Raw genomic sequence first — 17,519 nt, 5'->3', positions numbered from 1 at the left:
TATCTTGCCCCGAAATGCTTGAAGGACTTCAATTGGTGAGTGACTGCTTGATCTTGAGTCCCCCTCCCCTCTGCTCAGATGTCTGACGCACTTACTCTAGGAACTGATCTCAAGGTGGCCTCCCACAATGTCCAGGGACTAAATTCACCTAGAAAGAGGAGATTGGCCTTGGACCACTATAAATCCTTGAGACTCGATGTAGTTCTTCTTCAAGAGACTCACTTTCCCATCCGGTACACCCCAAAGTTCCTCCACTCGTACTATCCATCCTTCTTCCTAGCGAATGCCCCTAACAAGACTAAAGGGGTGGCAATCCTATTTTCTAAGAATAGCAAATTCACATATATTTCAGATTATAAGGATCCGGAGGGAAGATTTCTAGTGGTAAAGGGGACCCTGGAAGGAGTTCTATACACAATCATCTCATACTACGCCCCGAATAAGGGTCAAGCATCCTTCTTCCAGGGACTCCTCGGTACAATAGAACCCCTTCTGGAAGGGAAGGTCATTATGGGAGGAGACTCTAATGTAGCGTTTGACCAGAGCTTGGACAAAACTAGACCCCCCAAGGACCAGCTCACGCGCCCCACGAAAGTAAGCACTAAAATAGCTAAATTACTACATACTCATGGTCTTATAGACATCTGGAGGGAACTAAACCCCAGAAGTAGGGACTACACTCACTTCTCCGCCCCCCACCAATCTTACGCCAGGATAGACCACATACTGATTCCTTCCTCATTAATTCCCCTATCCACAAAAGCCACAATATTGGACACAGCCTGGTCGGACCATTCTTTGGTCCTCCTTACCCTGAGAAATGTCATCTCGGGACGAGGTGGCTCCTACTGGCGACTAAACGAATCCCTGCTCTCTGACCCCCGTTACTGTAAGGAGATAGCAGACTCCATTAAAGAATACTTTACCCTGAATGACATAGACAATATCTCCCCAGAGACCCTGTGGGCTGCCCACAAGGCAACCATCAGAGGCACCCTAATCAGGATCGCGACTCAATACAAAAAGGAGCGCTTAATAGATATTCAACGACTTGAAAAAACATTCCTCACATTAAAAGCTGAACACAAAAAACACCCGAATAGGGACCTTTTAGAAAGGTTAGACGCGACTAGACTTGAGCTGAACCTCACCTTAACGGCCAAAGCAGAGAAACACATCAGGTGGAGTGGAGCCAAATTTTATTGCCAAAGGGACAGATTTGGCTCAATGCTAGCCTCCAAACTCACCCCGAGATTCCGTTCCTCTTCTTTCCCTAAACTTAGAATCGCAGGTCATCCCCCAACGGCGAACCCCAGTAAAATAATGTCAGCCTTCCATGACTTCTATGAAAATCTCTACAAATCCCCACAATCAGGGAAGGGCCCTTTAACCACGGCCTTTCTAGACAATCTGCAGATCCCCTCGATCTCCACAGATTGCAGAGACCTAATGGAAGGAGCCTTTTCAGTAGAGGAGGTAAGGACGGTTATAAAAGGCTTAAAGCCCGGATCGGCCCCAGGGCCAGATGGCCTCTCGGTCCCTTACTACAAACAATATGGAGAAATCCTAGCTCCGTACCTGGTTAAATTTTTCAATTCCATTAAAACAGGAAATCCCCTCGACACACAACTTAATACTGCATTTATCTCGGTCATCCCCAAACCCAACAAAAATCACGAGGAAGTTGAAAATTACAGGCCGATCTCCCTGATTAATAATGACCTCAAAATCCTTACCAAAATCCTGGCCAACCGCCTCTCATCTTTTATTAATCTATTTATACACAAGGACCAGGTTGGTTTCATACCAGGGAGACAGGGACCAGACCAAATTAGAAGAGCAATAGACATTGTTTCCATCCTCCAATCGAATTGGGAAGGGGGACCGAAACAGGAAGGTTTCCTCCTCTCCCTGGACCTCCACAAGGCCTTCGATTCTATCGAGTGGCCTTATCTTTTCTCCTTACTGGAGAAATGGGGATTCGGCCCTAGGTTTCTTGGGACACTAAAAGCCTTATACTCCACCCCTAGAGCAATAATCCGCTTACAAGGCCATTACTCCAAACCTCTATCTATAGCAAGAGGGACTAGACAGGGCTGCCCTCTATCCCCCTTAATTTTCGCCATCGCGATTGAAACCCTCGCAATCGCAGTCAGATCGGATCCCAATATTTCTGGGGTGAAATGTGGCGAACAAATCCACAAATGCGGGCTCTTCGCCGATGATATGCTCTTATTCATTACATCTCCTATCACTTCCCTACCAAATCTGTGCAAACTCCTAAAGGAGTTCTCACGGATATCGGGCCTACAGGTAAACTACTCCAAATCATCCGCACTGAACATTTCCCTCAAACCACAAGTGGTCTCCTCCCTCCAGAATGCCTTTGAGTTTAAATGGAGCGACACTTTTATTGACTATCTAGGGATCAGGCTCACCGCGAAAACAGAGCTACTCTATTCGGCCAACTTCCCTCACATTTACCGCAAACTGGAGTCAGACCTAGGCAATTGGGCTAAGGGAGGGATCTCTTGGCTAGGTAGAGTTCATGCAATTAAAATGACCTTACTGCCTAGACTTCTCTACCTTTTCAGGGCCCTCCCGATAAGCATTATAAAAGACCATCTCACTACATTCCAAAGGAAAATCATCCAGTTTATCTGGGGAGACAAGGGGCATAGACTCCAACGAAATACCTTATACTTGTCTAGATCTCAGGGGGGCTTAGGTCTCCCTCAACTGTTCTGGTACTATCAAGCGGCTAGACTCGCCCAGTTTTCAATAGTGTATGCGAAGACAGAAAAACCAGATTGGATCCAAATAGAGAGACAGGCTGTACCATCATACACCCTAGACTTCCTAATGTGGGTCCCTCCTAGAAAACGCCCCCCGATTCTCTCACCAACTCTTTCTCAATCCTTTAAATTGTGGGACTCTCTAAGAAACAATCGGAGCTTGATCTCCAGTTGCCACCCACTTGCTCACATATTTAATAACCCGGACTTCGTTCCAGGTCTAGACATCAAAGCATTCCGTTGGTGGTTGGATAAGGGGTTGTACCGGATCGGACACTTCTATACGAGTTCAGGCCCTATTACCCTGGCCTTTTGTGTGAGCAAATTGGAGATGCCTACCTCGGAGAGATTCAGATTTCACCAAATCCGCCACTTCCTGGCCCACAACGGGGAGGCAAAATTGGTCCCCCACTCATTCACGCCTTACGAACTATGGTGCGGCGGGTCTTCTGAGCAGAGGGGAGGCATCTCCGTCATATATCAGTCACTAGCCAATCAGTCAACCAAGACCCCATATATGCTCGCGTGGGAGGCAGACCTGTCTATGCAGTGGGATCTTGATAAATGGAGGACCACCTTTTTCAGGGCATACAGGGGCATTAAGAACATTTCCATGACAGAGTCTAGTCTTAAGGTTTTTACCAGGTGGTATCTACCTCCTGATAGATTAGCCAAGATGTTCCCTTCGGCTGACCCTGGTTGTTTTAGAGGATGTTTACTTAGGGGCACACTGGTCCATATATTCTGGGAGTGCCCAAGATTGAGGACATTCTGGAATAAGATCTTCCTCCTGATAAAGAAAATCACCAAGGTCCATATACCGAAAACACCTTCGATGGCTCTCCTGAATGACAATTTGCCCAGGGTCCCGAAGCTTGCCAGCAAACTCATACATTTTATTTTCCTGGGCGCTAAGCTCACAATAGCCAAGGCTTGGAAGAAACCCAAAGTATCCCTTAAGGCGACGATCCGGAAAATTTCCTGGATCATGGCCCAAGAGAAGCTTGCTAGCATTCTCGACAACTCAGTGGACCGGTTTGAGGCTACTTGGGAACCCTGGGCAAGTTTCGTTGGCATCTCCCTGATTCCGGGGGTGCAACCACAACTCAGCTGATTGCCACGGGGGTGCGGGGCGCCTCCCCGCGGGCTGGCTCCCTTTCCTCTCTTCTTTCTCCCCCCCTCCCCTCTCTTTTCTACACTCTTTTCTTTCTCGCTTTTCAGCTGTCGTAAAGTTCCGAACCACAGACAGTCCGATGGTCTTAGTATCACTCTTATTCCCTGTTGGAATAAGACAGGCAGATGGTCTTAGTATCACTCTTATTCCCTGTTGGTTCCGGCTATAAGGGGCTCTAATACTATAATGCTGTTCTTTAGCTGGTTGTTTTTTTTTTTTTTTTTCAGCAATGTTTACAGGGCGGCGAGGGGGGGGGCTAACGGAGGTTTTGCCGGTCACAGTGAGTTCCCTTTTGGGGTGCCGACGGAACCCCCGTGGCCGCCTACAGCCGCCCCTTGGTTATCCCAGAGATTTATCCTCTCTTTAGCTCCTTTCCTATGGTAACAGGTATTGTTCCTTCAGTTTATCTGTTAAAACCACAGGCCGGAACATAACCCTTCACACTTATTATTTTTTTTCTTTTATTGTCTGTGTTTCGATAGTGATACTTCTTCCTTTGGTAATACCTACCCCACAGGGGTCTAACTGTATGTGATATGACCAATGTGCATATATGACTCAGCGAATGTACGATATATGTCTTCATTTTTGAAAAATCTAATAAATATTTTGAAAATAAAAGGCACGTAGATAAATAGCCACGTAGCGTGCCAAAGTCTGGGTGGAGGGCTGTCGTCTGCAGCGCCCCACGTTGTTGACCGTGATGGTGGTTTCCGGGGTGGTGAACGGAGGAGCAGTCAGCCTAGTATTACCAAAGAGATCAAGAGGCAGCGGTGGGCATGGTAAAGATGGCGCGCCATCAGCAATTTGGTGTAGTCATTAAAACCTGGCCATACTTTTCAGGCCTTTGGCACAACTTTCAGATCTGTCTGAACTCATTGAAGATTTCTGGGTTGCGATTTGCGAATGCCAGTCATGAGACTCACTGATTCTTCAATTTTATTTCTCCTTAATAGTAACATCTAAAGAAAATTACACTAGTTAGGCATTCAGGCAATCCCAATTGGTAATGTTTTTAATTATCTGCAAACTAGACAAATAAACATGCATATATTTAAAAGAATGAAAAATGAATGAAAAAAAAAACTGGTGAATCACACATTTTGCCCAATGGCCTTATAACTTCTTTCCAAACTTGTGCAAAGTTTCATTAAACACACAGAAGGTAAAACTTTTGCCATTTTTTAGAAATGGAACCAGCATATTGTTGACATAAATCACTTCCAGCATCCTGGAAATTATGTACAACATGTTCTATACTTATGGTTCAATAAGGTTCACTGCTTTGTGTCCCTAACCTTACACCATTGTCTACTAGTGATCTGAGTGATTGCATCTGTAGGTATGATAGCTTGAATTACTATGCTCTGGTTGTTTAACATTAATAATTTAGATTTTTTTTATCATAGACATAGACATGGTAAACAAAAATACATCCTGTGCTGCCTCATTGTACATTTCTACATTGGTGGGTTTGCCTCATCAAACTGTCATGTGTAACTGAATGTAATAGGCTTGCATCATCAACCCAGCACACTGTAGTAGAAGATAAACAGCTGCAGGCCAGGGACAGATATCCAAATAAGAACACTCACTGCTCCAGGTGAGGATTTAAAAGCCTGATGATCTGGACAGGTGCCTGCCTCGGCTCGCCTCTGCATATAGTCAAAAGAAGAAATGGCCAAACTCAGTACTCAATCAAAATTCTTACAGGTAATGACTAAGCACACTTGGAGTGTGTGAAATGCATCTACCAGATTTCTGTCAACACTTTGGGATGTTCTGAATAAAAGAATTTCTTCTTTTGCAGGCCAGGGACAGTCATAGCTTCAGTATGTTCCCTTTAGAATCAGTTCTAGAAAAGTTGGGTCCCTGGGCAAAAATAAAATCGAGACCCTCTCCCTGGAGTACTGCAGGCCCTCTGACAGTACTCACTTCAGTGGGCATCAAATACCATTTGATCCACCGGAAGGTTTTAACGTCTTCATGATTGGGGCATTTTTTGCTATTCAGCACTGTGCTGCTTTAACCACTTCAATACCAGGCACTTATACACCTTCTTGCCCAAGCCAATTTTCAGCTATCAGAGCTGTCGCAATTTGAATGACAATTGCGCGGTCATGCTACACTGTACCCAAACAAATTTGGGTACAGTGGGAACAAAATATTATTTTGTTCCCACAAGTAGAGCTTTCTTTTGGTGGTATTTGATCACCTCTGCAATTTTATTTTTTGCGCAACAAATAAAAAAAGACCGAAAATTTTGAAAAAAAAAAGTTTTTCTTTGTTTCTCTTACATTTTTTGTAAATAAGTAAGTTTTCTTCTTATTGACGGGCACTGATATGGCTACACTGACGGGCACTGATAAGGTGGCACTGATGGGTACCGATGAGGTGGCACCAATGAGGTGGCACTGATGAGGGGGTACTGATGGGCACTGATGATGGGCTCTGATAGGCGGCACTGATGGGCACTGATAGGCGGCACTGATGGGCACTGATAGGTTGCACTGGTATGCGGCACTGATGGGCACTCATAGGCGGCACTGATGGGTACTTATGGGTGGCACTGATGGGTACTTATGGGTGGCACTGATAGGTGGCACGGATGGGAACTGATGGTCACTGATAGGTGGGCATGGATGGGCACTGATAGGTGGCACTGAGGGACACTGGTGGGTGGCACTGATTACACTGGTGGGTGGCATTAATGGATGTTGTAATATGTTCACCGATTTATGTGGGACATTGTTGTATGTATGTACACATGCAGTCAATGTTGACCGAATGGTTGATTTGTCCAACTGAATTTTAACAGTTGAAGATCCTTTGATGTGCTAGTCTCATGTAAGTCTATCTAGGGGTGTGAGGTATGGGCTGTTAACCTAATTGAACATTTCAAAGGGTACATTGTTTAAAGGACCATAGAAGAAATATTTATTGATGGTAATTAGACTTGAGGGGTAACAATGGGATCAGGGAGTGTTTTGGGTTGGCCTAGCGGAGGCTCCCTCCTGTGGGGCTAATATATCAGGGGGGCTTGTTGATATGCGGGAATGTAGGTATTCCAAGGGCTCAAAAGGGTGTTCTGTTTATCTAATTAATATATGTAAAGGGGACTTGTTGATGTTGATAAGCGGGAGTGCAAATTGGGGTGGTTCACGGCTGTTCAAGTCCTAAATTGAAACGGCCAATCAAATTGCTCAGCCATTCAATATTTAGTGAATATAACACGGCATTCAGTCTATAGGTTTGGGGGAAGTGAGGCTTGTCTGTGTATGAGGGAGGCTTGTCTGTGCATGGCTGGGAAGACTGAATTATATGGGAAGACTGAATAATATGGGTCTCTGAATTATATTTCCTCTGTCGGATTTCTTTGTCATCTGTGGACTTTGGACTTTGTTCTGTGTTGGAAGTCAATAAAGTGCATCTCTCTGGAAGAATTGGGTTGCTGCGGAAGAGTACTTACATCATCATCCTTATAATAACCACTAATTGATTATCATACCCACTCTACATCTATACACCCAATACATACATATACTCGATCACTACACTGGGAATCATTTATTTTTTATTTCTGTAATGGTGCCAGTCAGTGCCCATTTGTGGGCACTGATTGGCATGTATTGGGCATTTTTTTTTATATGTGGATGGCCATGGGGTACATACCTGGCCATCCACATGCTGGGGGCTTCCCTGGTGGTCCTGTCGACTTCCCTGGTGGTCCAGTGTGGGCATCCGAGGGGGGGCTGTTTACATTGTGATCAGCCATGATTGGACATGGCTGATAACGTGGTAAAGAGCCTCCGCCGGAGGTTCTTTACCGAGATCGGTGTAGCAGTGTGTCAGACTGAAACACCTCACCTACGATCGCAGCGATGCGTCTGTTATCCTGAAGGATGTCATATGACGCCCAGTCAGGATAACTGAACCACCGTCCGGCCGTCATTCTGCTATAGGCCGAATGCTTTGGACTGATTGGAGAGCGATTAGACAACCTGTCAGTTTTACCCTCTCTATTTGCCCTGTTTACCATTAGCATTGAAAGTGAAAATAAAAGAAAATCCCCAAATGTTGGGTTGTCCCCAGAAAAGCAATAGAGGGGAAATCTTCCAAAAGGGAAACTAGTTCTGGAGGCCTGGAGGTTCCCAAGGGATTCCCCTAATTTGCAGGGATTTCCTTTCACTTCCTGCTTTGACTATGGGGGGGGGGTAATTCTCCCAAATTGGGTACAGATGGGAAAATATAAACGAACAGGGGATATAACCCTCTCTTGTTCTATCTAAAATGAAAAAGAAAAAGAAAATTGTTTCATACTTACTGTAATTTTCTTTTCCTAGTGCCTATCCATGGCAGCATACCCGTGACAAGCTCCGCCTTGGCTCCTCCCTCAGGATCAGTGAATATCTTTTAAAAGAGAGGGTCAGAGGCCCCCCCAGCATTCTTATGTAATATAGATAGGCACCAGGAAAAGAAAATTACGGTAATAGGGCGTACACACGGTCAGACTTTGTTTGGACATTCCGACAACAAAATCCTAGGATTTTTTCCGACGGATGTTGGCTCAAACTTTTTTTGTCTACACACGGTCACACAAAGTTGTCGGAATTTCCAATCGCCAACCGCGCGGTCACGTACACCACGTACGACGAGACTAGAAAAGGCCGGTTCAGAGCCAAGCGCGGCACCCTTTGAGCTCCTTTTGCTAATCTCGTGTTAGTAAAAGTTTGGTGAGAGACGATTCGCGCTTTTTCAGACTCGTGGCTTTCAGATGGTTTTCTGCCGTTCAGTTTGTGCTTGTGGGTTTGTATCTGCTCTTCAGTGCGTGCAAGCAAGTTCCGCGTGACTTTAAGTAGTCAATGTATTCTTGTTCGTTCGTTACTGGTTTTCAGGTCGCTCTTCACAGGCCTTGCTGTTCTTCAGTGCGTTCTGTTACTTCGTTCTGAGCAGCCGACCGTTTTCTAGCCATGTTTCGTATGCGTACTCCTCGTAGAGTTCGTGCTGTGCGGGGGCTTGGTGTTGTGCCATCATACAGGTCCTGCAGAAGGAGTATATGAAGGTAAGATTTTTATCCTTTTATATCACATTTTATCGTATTTAATGTTTGCTAATGTATTGTATTTCTATCCTCATTCCCTAATTACCATGATTGTAATATGCTGTGAATGTCCCCTTTGTTCTCATGCATGCTGGATTTTTATGTAATTATTATTTTAGGTCCTTCATACATATTTGCCCTTCAATAACCTCCACAGCATGGTGTCTCCTGGCCTATATTCACCTCATGTAGTCACTTAACAATGTATTTTATCAGCTCTATAGTAGTGCTTTACCCCAAACACCCCCTAAAATGTTTGGAAATGTTATTTTTGATTTAAATTCTGGCAGAGTGCCAGAGGCTTTTTTTTGTTGGTGTCCCCAAATAATTTTTTGTAACCCTCCCTCCCCCAACTGCTAAGTCAGCTGATCCCAATTCTCTATGTATCCTCAATCATCTATCTGCTGACTTTGCCAAACCCATACACACTATACCCACCTCTTTACTGGTCAGATTTATGGATGAATTGCCCAAAGCATGTAGTGCAAGGGCCTGCCTGTATACTTTCCAATGGTACTGTTTCAAGTTTTTGTATTCTATTAATATCTTGATAGGTAATAGCAGAATGTCCAAATGTCCTCAAATGTGTACAATGTGTATTTATATCTTTGTATTATGACACTTCTTACCTGTCCAGTGGTCTGCCAATAGCGTAACAAAGGAGGGGCTGTTCCAAGTAATACCCATTATTTAGGCATTCAGCTCTCAATGAAGTGAAGAGGGTTACCTGTCCAAGATGCCCCCCCCCCCTATAATGTTAGAAATGGCCCATGAGAGGGGGGGAGGGGGAATATGATAGGTGTACCTTATACTTTGGCCTTGTTAAATTCCCCTTACTAAATGCTATCTGGAGGTTGCCACATAATGTTTGTGCCTAATCTGCTTGCCATGTTTCTGTGAAAAAATAGTAATGTTTATTGTTTTTTCCTCAACAGTTTCCTTCCACGCCACAGGAATGGCAGACTGTGGCCTCCCACTTTGCCCAGCGGTGGGACTTTCCTAACTGCGGAGGGGCAATTAATGGGAAACACGTCCACCTCATCCCACCACCCTACTCGGGGTCGTACGATTATAATTACAAGGGGTTCAATAGTATAGTGATGTTGGCGTTGGTGTCGGCTAATTACGACTTCCTGTGGACGTGGGGAAGAATGGCCGGATGTCCGATGGTGGAGTCATCGCCCAGACGGAGTTTTACAGGTGTCTCCAGAATGGCAGCTTGGACTTGCCAGCTCCAGAGGACAATGTTGAAGGACTCCCATTTGTGTTCTTTGCTGATGAAGCGTTTGCGCTGGGGGGACCACCTGATGCGGCCATTCCCAATGAGGACCCTCACCCCGGAACAGAGGGTTTTTCATTACCGGCTGGCCAGAGCCCGAAGAGTGGTGGAGAACACATTTGGAATCCTGGCCAGCTGGTTCCGACTATTTCTGACACCCATCCATATGGCGGAGTATAAACTGAACCATATTATACTGGCGTGCTGTGTTCTCCATAACTTTTTAAGGAAACATTCGGTCAACTATGCTGGCTCAGTTGGGCCTGAGGCCGGAATCCTACATCAAACCACACTGACGGTGCTTGAAAGTGGCCGTCCTGGCTTGCCCTCCCTGAGTGCCCGTGATGTCCGGTTACGCTACCTGGAGTTCTTTGCGGGTAGGGGGGCTATCAATATGCCAGACAATCTGTGAAGCCTTTTTATAATAAAAAAAAAAAATTCTTGGTGGACATTTACTGCTTGTGTTTGTTTTAGCTGACCCTGACAGAAATGTGTTGAGTCCAGAAAATGTCGTGATTGTGTAACCTTATACAAAGCACTGTTGGCTGTTATTTCCTAAATGCAAAAACACATTTCACTACAAGTGCACTTGCAACTGCACTGAAACTGCACTTGTAGTGCAAAGAGGATTTGCCCTTAGGAAATAACACCCATTTTTGCAGCAAACAGCAATTACATCACCCCAAAAGTGTTGTAGTGTAGTGTTGAGACAATAATCCACACATTCTCGAGTAAGCAACTTTTTCAATCACATGTGCATTTACCAAAGGTTTTTAAAACAAACCAACATGTTTGTTGTATAACAATTTTTGCAGTAGCATTATCAAAAATGGAAATGTCCATTTCAGATAAAACAGGCCTGTGTAAAACCAACAAGAAAGCCAAAAAACTTGAACTTACAAAGTTCACATTAGGTAAAACCTGAAGGCTATATCAGACATCAGTATTTAGGAACTGGGTTTGATATAGCGTTCAGATGGGGGGAAATCACCCCTGGAAAAGCCAAATTTGGAAGATGCACACCAATTTACGAATGTCAACATGTGCTATCTGCCATCAGGGGGGATCAAGGGACGTGTTTTGGGGGAGCAAGCCCTTCCTCAACGCTACTTTATAATTGAGGAAGGGGTTGCACCCCCGAAACGCGTCCATTGATCTCCCGTGATGGCAGATAGCACATGTTGGCACACTGTGTGCATCCTCCAAATTTGGCTTTTCAAAACATTGCAAAAATATTTAAAAGATTGGACCACAATCCAAAAAAGTGATTTTGTGGGGTTTTAAATTCGCCCCAAAACATCAATGATGTTATTATTTTTTTTAATAACATCATTAATTTTTTGCTGTATGTTTTGCAGTTCGACATTACACCCCATGATCTCCCCGATCAGGATCTGGGCACTTTCTGATGTGAAATGTTCTGGATCCACAACATCACGATCACCTAAAAAGAGAGAAAGAAAACAAAAACAGGTCTCAAAAATCTGCCACCATCCATCTCTTTTACCTGAGCCTGTGGTCGCAGACACTCACCTGTTGTGGTGCCAATCTCCACCACATCTTCTTCTTCCTCCTGCTCTTCTTGGGTTGGTGTTAGTTCCCCTTCTTCCAGAGGTGGAGGGTCTACGGTCTCCTCGGATGAGGGGTGTCCTCCGAGTCTTTTCTCCCCTATGTAAAACAAAAATGGTATAATTAGCACACAGATATTTGATGGCAGAACTAGAAATAGGAAACATTGCTTGGAAGTGGGGTACAATTGTCTATTTTAGCCGAGTTCCAAGATGTATTTTTTTTATTGGCCTTTGTCAAGCTGCAATACTTTGCCTGTTTAGTACAAGCTTCACAGATGTAGCCCCCCCCCCTATAGTATACACTGGAGCACCTAGGTGGCCCCCTAATAAAAATGGTGTTCTTGTGTCCCACACTAGTGCTCCAGTGTCCAGATGTGAAAACAGCTGCTCAGTGTCCTCTCCTTACACATAATCTAGTTGGCATTTCATTCTAGTAACAAACCCATCTACACAAACAACTATTTGGCATCCAAGTAGGCCCAAAAAAAATGTGGGAAAATGCATATGGCCTAAACAATGGTGTTTAGGCCATACTTAGGCCGAAAGAAAAATGTTTGATACGAACGAATAATGGGCCCATGAACATTAAAATTGACATTTTAAACTGTACAACAATTAAGAAAAGCATATGGAGCAGCACGAACGCAATAAAGACAGAAAGAATAGGAACACAGCACAACTACTTACTTTTTTGCAGCACTCTCCGGATCTTTTGGTACTGCTCGGGCTCTCTCAATTTCAGGTCTGACCACCGCTTCCTGAGCTGATCTTTCGATCGTCGTACCCCGAAATTCTTCTGCAGACTTTTGATCACTTTCGCCATGATCTTGGCCTTTCTGATATTGGGGTTGGGGTAAGGCCCATACTTTCCGTCATAGTCGGACTTCTTCATGATGTCGACCATCTCCAACATCTCCCCAAAGGACATATTTGTGGCCTTAAAACGTCTCCTTCTGGATTGGGACGTGTCCGGATCCGGGCTTTCCTCCTCCTCCTCCTCGTTCCTGCAATTAGCACGCACCTGCTGTGACTCCGCCATGTGCTCTTCCCCCACTGCGGCGAACAAAAAGGGGCGGGGAATAGACTAGAAAGAACATCAGGGGCGGGCGGAGTTACACGCATGCGCAGTGTGTATAAAGCGTAACACGCGTGCGTATTACGTACGATCTGTGAGCGGAGGAAGGAGCATTGGACACGCCGATCGTAAGAACGAAGGTAAGAGACAAACTTGTGCCTATACTGCTTCTACATTGAAGCCTATATTGTAACAAGATTAGGAGAGTTTTGTCTGACATTAGGCTTTGTCTTGTGTTGTGTCTTGCAGTGAACATGGATATCTTAGTAAAAGACAATGACTTCATGTCAGTATTCATAGGTATCTTAAGGGAGCTGCCATGTCTGTGGGAGATTAAACACCCCCATTACAAGAACCAAGCAAAGAGGAAGGCAGCACTGATGCAATTGTGTGAAATTGTGAAGCAGGTGATCCCCACGGCAGACATCACCTATTTAAAGATCTTAATTGGTGGCCCGAGGAGCACATATCTAAGGGAGCGCCAGAAAGTCCTGGATTCACAAAGATCAGGAGCAGCAGATGACATCTATGTCCCCAGGATGTTGTACTACGACAGGCTGCACTTTCTGGCAGGCCAGACTGAACCCAGGCCATCCCTCTCCAGTCTTCCTTCCACGCTTCCTTCCCCCCCCGGCTGAGGCTTCTGACGCCCAACCTGGGCCTTCCAGGCCACATGTGGAGGAGCCCAGATTGAGCCAGGTATAGCATTCCTCTAAATATTTCTGCTTGTCCAATCAATGATGTTAACTAGATGTTAGTTTGGAGTACTAATTTAGGATTGTGATTGATGAAGCAAAACATTACAACCATGTCCCTTTTTTATACACAGGGAAGTCTCAGCCAGGAGGTGGCCGGGCCGAGCCGGCTGGCTGATCTGCAGGTCCCTCAACCCCCCTGGAAAGAAAAAGTGGCAGTAGGAGGAGTGCCCTAGAGGAGGCTACCGGAGGACTCTTTTGGAGGGCTACAGAGGTCCTGGGAGCACGACAGACCGTGGAGGAGGACATTGCTGCCGTCATTGCATATAAAATGCAGAGGATGGAGGAGGGCCAACAAGTCTTGTGTGAGGCGCTCATATTGGAGGCTCTTAACAAAGGTATGAGGGGCCAAATGACAGCTCAGACACACCTTTGCGATGGTCCTCCTCCTGCAGGTCCTCCTCCTCCTTCTCCTCCAGGTCCTCCCAGTCCTCCTCCAGGTCCTACTCCTCCTCCTGCCACATCTCCAACTGCACAGCCACAGCCCGGAATGAAGCGTGAAAGGAAGACCAGAAAGTGAGGACCCTGGATCCAGTCTGGTCGGCCAAAAAATGCAGCCTCTTGTGGTACCACAGCCTGGAGACACACATGTCATCTGCTGCTATCCGGATCTCTGCGAATTCTGGACCAGACTGCCCTCCCTTACATATGGACTCCTCAGGCCACCAATTTTGATGTTCAAGAATTGATGTCTGCCGTGGGGGTCCCAGGCTTCGCTAATTTCTCCTGTTGATCCAGTGTTGCCTTCCTCTTTGTTTGGTTCTGAGCCCTTAATAAAGGATTTTTGTTTTGAATTATACTCTCCTATGTGTTTTACTTCAAAAAGGACAGTTGGTTTGTGAGGATTCAGGTACATTTCAAATATACAATGTGAAATGAACAAGGGTGTTGGGGTAACTTGACACACAAAACACACACAAAAATATTCTGGAGTAAAAATAAAAATAACATTGAACAAAGATCAGCCTTTGAAAAAATTCAAACATTAAAAAAAAAAAAAGGCTTAAAATCCCCAAAAAAATTAAATAAAAAAAAAAATTCTGTCAGATGTGACAACTAATAACAATATATTCAGGGAATCCCAATAAAAAAACAAAAATAAAACTTTGTGAGAAGTGTGTGTGAATATGAGCAGCAAAACTACTTAATTCTTGTCACATTATAAAGAAGAAGAGAGTGCGCTGTATTAAACCATTTCTAACATTGCAGCGTGACGAAAGTGCTGTATCCATTGCGAACGCTAAGTTTACCAGAACGAGCTGTTCCGTCTTGGAATTTCTTCTGAGCATGCGTGGCACTTTGTGCGTCGGAACAGGCCACACACAGTCGGAATTGACGCGATCGGATTTTGTTGTCGGAAAATTTTATCTCCTGCTCTCCAACTTTGTGTGTCGGAAAATCCGATGGAAAATGTCCGATGGAGCCCACACACGGTCGGAATTTCGGACAACACGCTCCGATCGGACATTTTCCATCGGAAAATCCGACCGTGTGTACAGGGCATAAGTATGAAATAATTTTCTGTTTTCCTGGTGCCTCCATGGCAGCATACCCATGACAAATAACTAGCTAGACGGGTAGGTCCATGCTTTTTTTATTTAGAATAGACTATCATTTAGTTTTAGATAATGTCAGCTTGATGGCTTGCCTGCTGAATTCAACAGATGAGAGAGCCCCTGGATCTACTCAGTAGTGTTTCATAAACATGTGCTGAGATGACCATGATGCTGCCCTGCAGATGGTTTCAAACGACACGTTCGCCCTTGCTTCCCACGAGTAGGGATGGGCAAACGGTTCAGCCCGAGCATAAGTTCGGGTCGAACTTTGGTTGTTGTTGGTATGTTCTGCGAACACCGAACAATATGCGGTGTTCGGGGAAAATTTGGAACACCGTTAAAGTCTATGGGACACTAACATGAAAAATCAAAAGTGCTCATTTTAAAGGCTTATATGCAAGTTATTGTCATTAAAAGTGTTTGGGGACCTGGGTCTTGCCCCAGGGGACATGTATCAATGCAAAAAAAATTTGAAAACAGCGGTTTTTTTGGGAGCAGTGCTTTTTTTTAATGCTTAAAGTGAAACAATAAAAATGAAGTATTCCTTTAAATATCATGCCTGGGGAGTGTCTATAGTATGCCTGTAAAGTGGCGCATTTTTCCCATGTTTGGAACAATACCACAGCAAAGTGACATTTCTAAAGGAAAAATTGTCATTTAAAACTGATCGCGGCTGTAATGAATCTCGGCAATATAGATAAAACTCATTGAAAAAAAGAGCATGGGATCCCCCCAGTCCATTACCAGGCCCTTTGGGTCTGGTATGAATATTGAGGGGAACACCGAACCAAAATTTAAAAAAAAATTGCGTAGGGGTCCCCCTAAAATCCATACCAAGCCCTTTGGGTCTGATATGGAAATTAAGGGGAACCCTGCACCAAATTTTTTAAAAGAATGGCATAGGAGTCCCCCCAAAATCCATACCAGACCCTTCAGGTCTGGTATGGATTTTAAGGGGAACTCTGCGCCAAAATTTAAAAAAATGGCGTAGGGGTCCCCCCAAAATCCATCCCAGAACCTTGTCCGAGCATGCAACCTGGCAGGTGGAAGGAAAAGAGGGGGGACAAGAGAATGCCCCCCCTCCTGAACCATACCAGGCCACATGCCCTCAACATGGGGAGGGTGCTTTGTGGTAGCCCCCTAAAGCACCTTGTCCCCATGTTGATGGAGACAAGGGCCTCATCCCCACAACCCTTGCCCGGTGGTTGTGGGGGTCTGCGGGCAGGGGGCTTATTGGAATCTGGAAGCCTCTTTAACAAGGGGACCCCCAGATCCCGGACCCCCTGTGTGAAATGGTAAGGGGGTACAAATGTACCCCTAGCATTTCACAAAAAAGTGTCAAAATGTTAAAAAAAGAAAACAAGACACAAGGTTAAGTTCCATAATGAAATTGTTTCTGAAGGTGCAAATGGTTTGTCAGATAAGGCTTCCAGGACAATGGAGAGGTCCCAGGAGGGAAAGGACTGTCTGATAGGCGGACGTATCTTCCTGACTGCTTTAAAAAATTGCACCACTAATGGGTCTTCTGCCCATCTGCTGCCAGTTGCCTCAGAAATGGCTGCCACTTGCACTTTTAAGGTACTTAGTCCTAGTCTCAAATCTCGACCTGTTTGGAGAATTTGGGAAGCGGGGGGCGTATTGGGGTTGAAGCTTTTGCCGGTGGCAAAGAACCTGAATTTGTTCCAGACTCTGCTGTACATGGTATCTGTTGAAGGTTTGCACACCTTGAGCAAAGTTGAGATGACAGTTGCCGAACAACCTAGAGATTGGAACCTCTTCCGCTCAATATCCAGATGTGGAGGTTCAGTCTCTGGAGGTTCGGATGGGTGTGATGCCCTTGTGATAGGAGAAATTATATTGAAGGTATCCTCCCTGGAGGACTGATGCTCAGATACATTGCCATTGAGAACCATGGGCGTCTTGGCCAATATGGTAGGGCTGCTATGACTGTTGTCTTCTCTGTCGCTAACTTGGAGAGGAATCTCAAGATAAGAGGCCGTGGAGGGAACACATAAGCTAGGCTGTATGACCAGGGACTTGACAGGGCATCCGTTACCTCTGCCCGAGGGTGAGGCAGACGTGGGATAAACCTTAGTAGTTTCGTATTGACTACTGATGCAAATAGGTCCAGTTCGGGAAGGCCCACCTGTGTACTATCCAACTGAATATCCTCGGGTGTAGAGACCACTCGTTGGGGTCTAAAAATCTCCAGG

Source organism: Aquarana catesbeiana, linkage group LG05, assembly GCF_042186555.1.
Source record: "Aquarana catesbeiana isolate 2022-GZ linkage group LG05, ASM4218655v1, whole genome shotgun sequence".
NCBI lineage: Eukaryota > Metazoa > Chordata > Amphibia > Anura > Ranidae > Aquarana > Aquarana catesbeiana.
Note: the sequence above shows the minus strand (reverse complement) of the source record.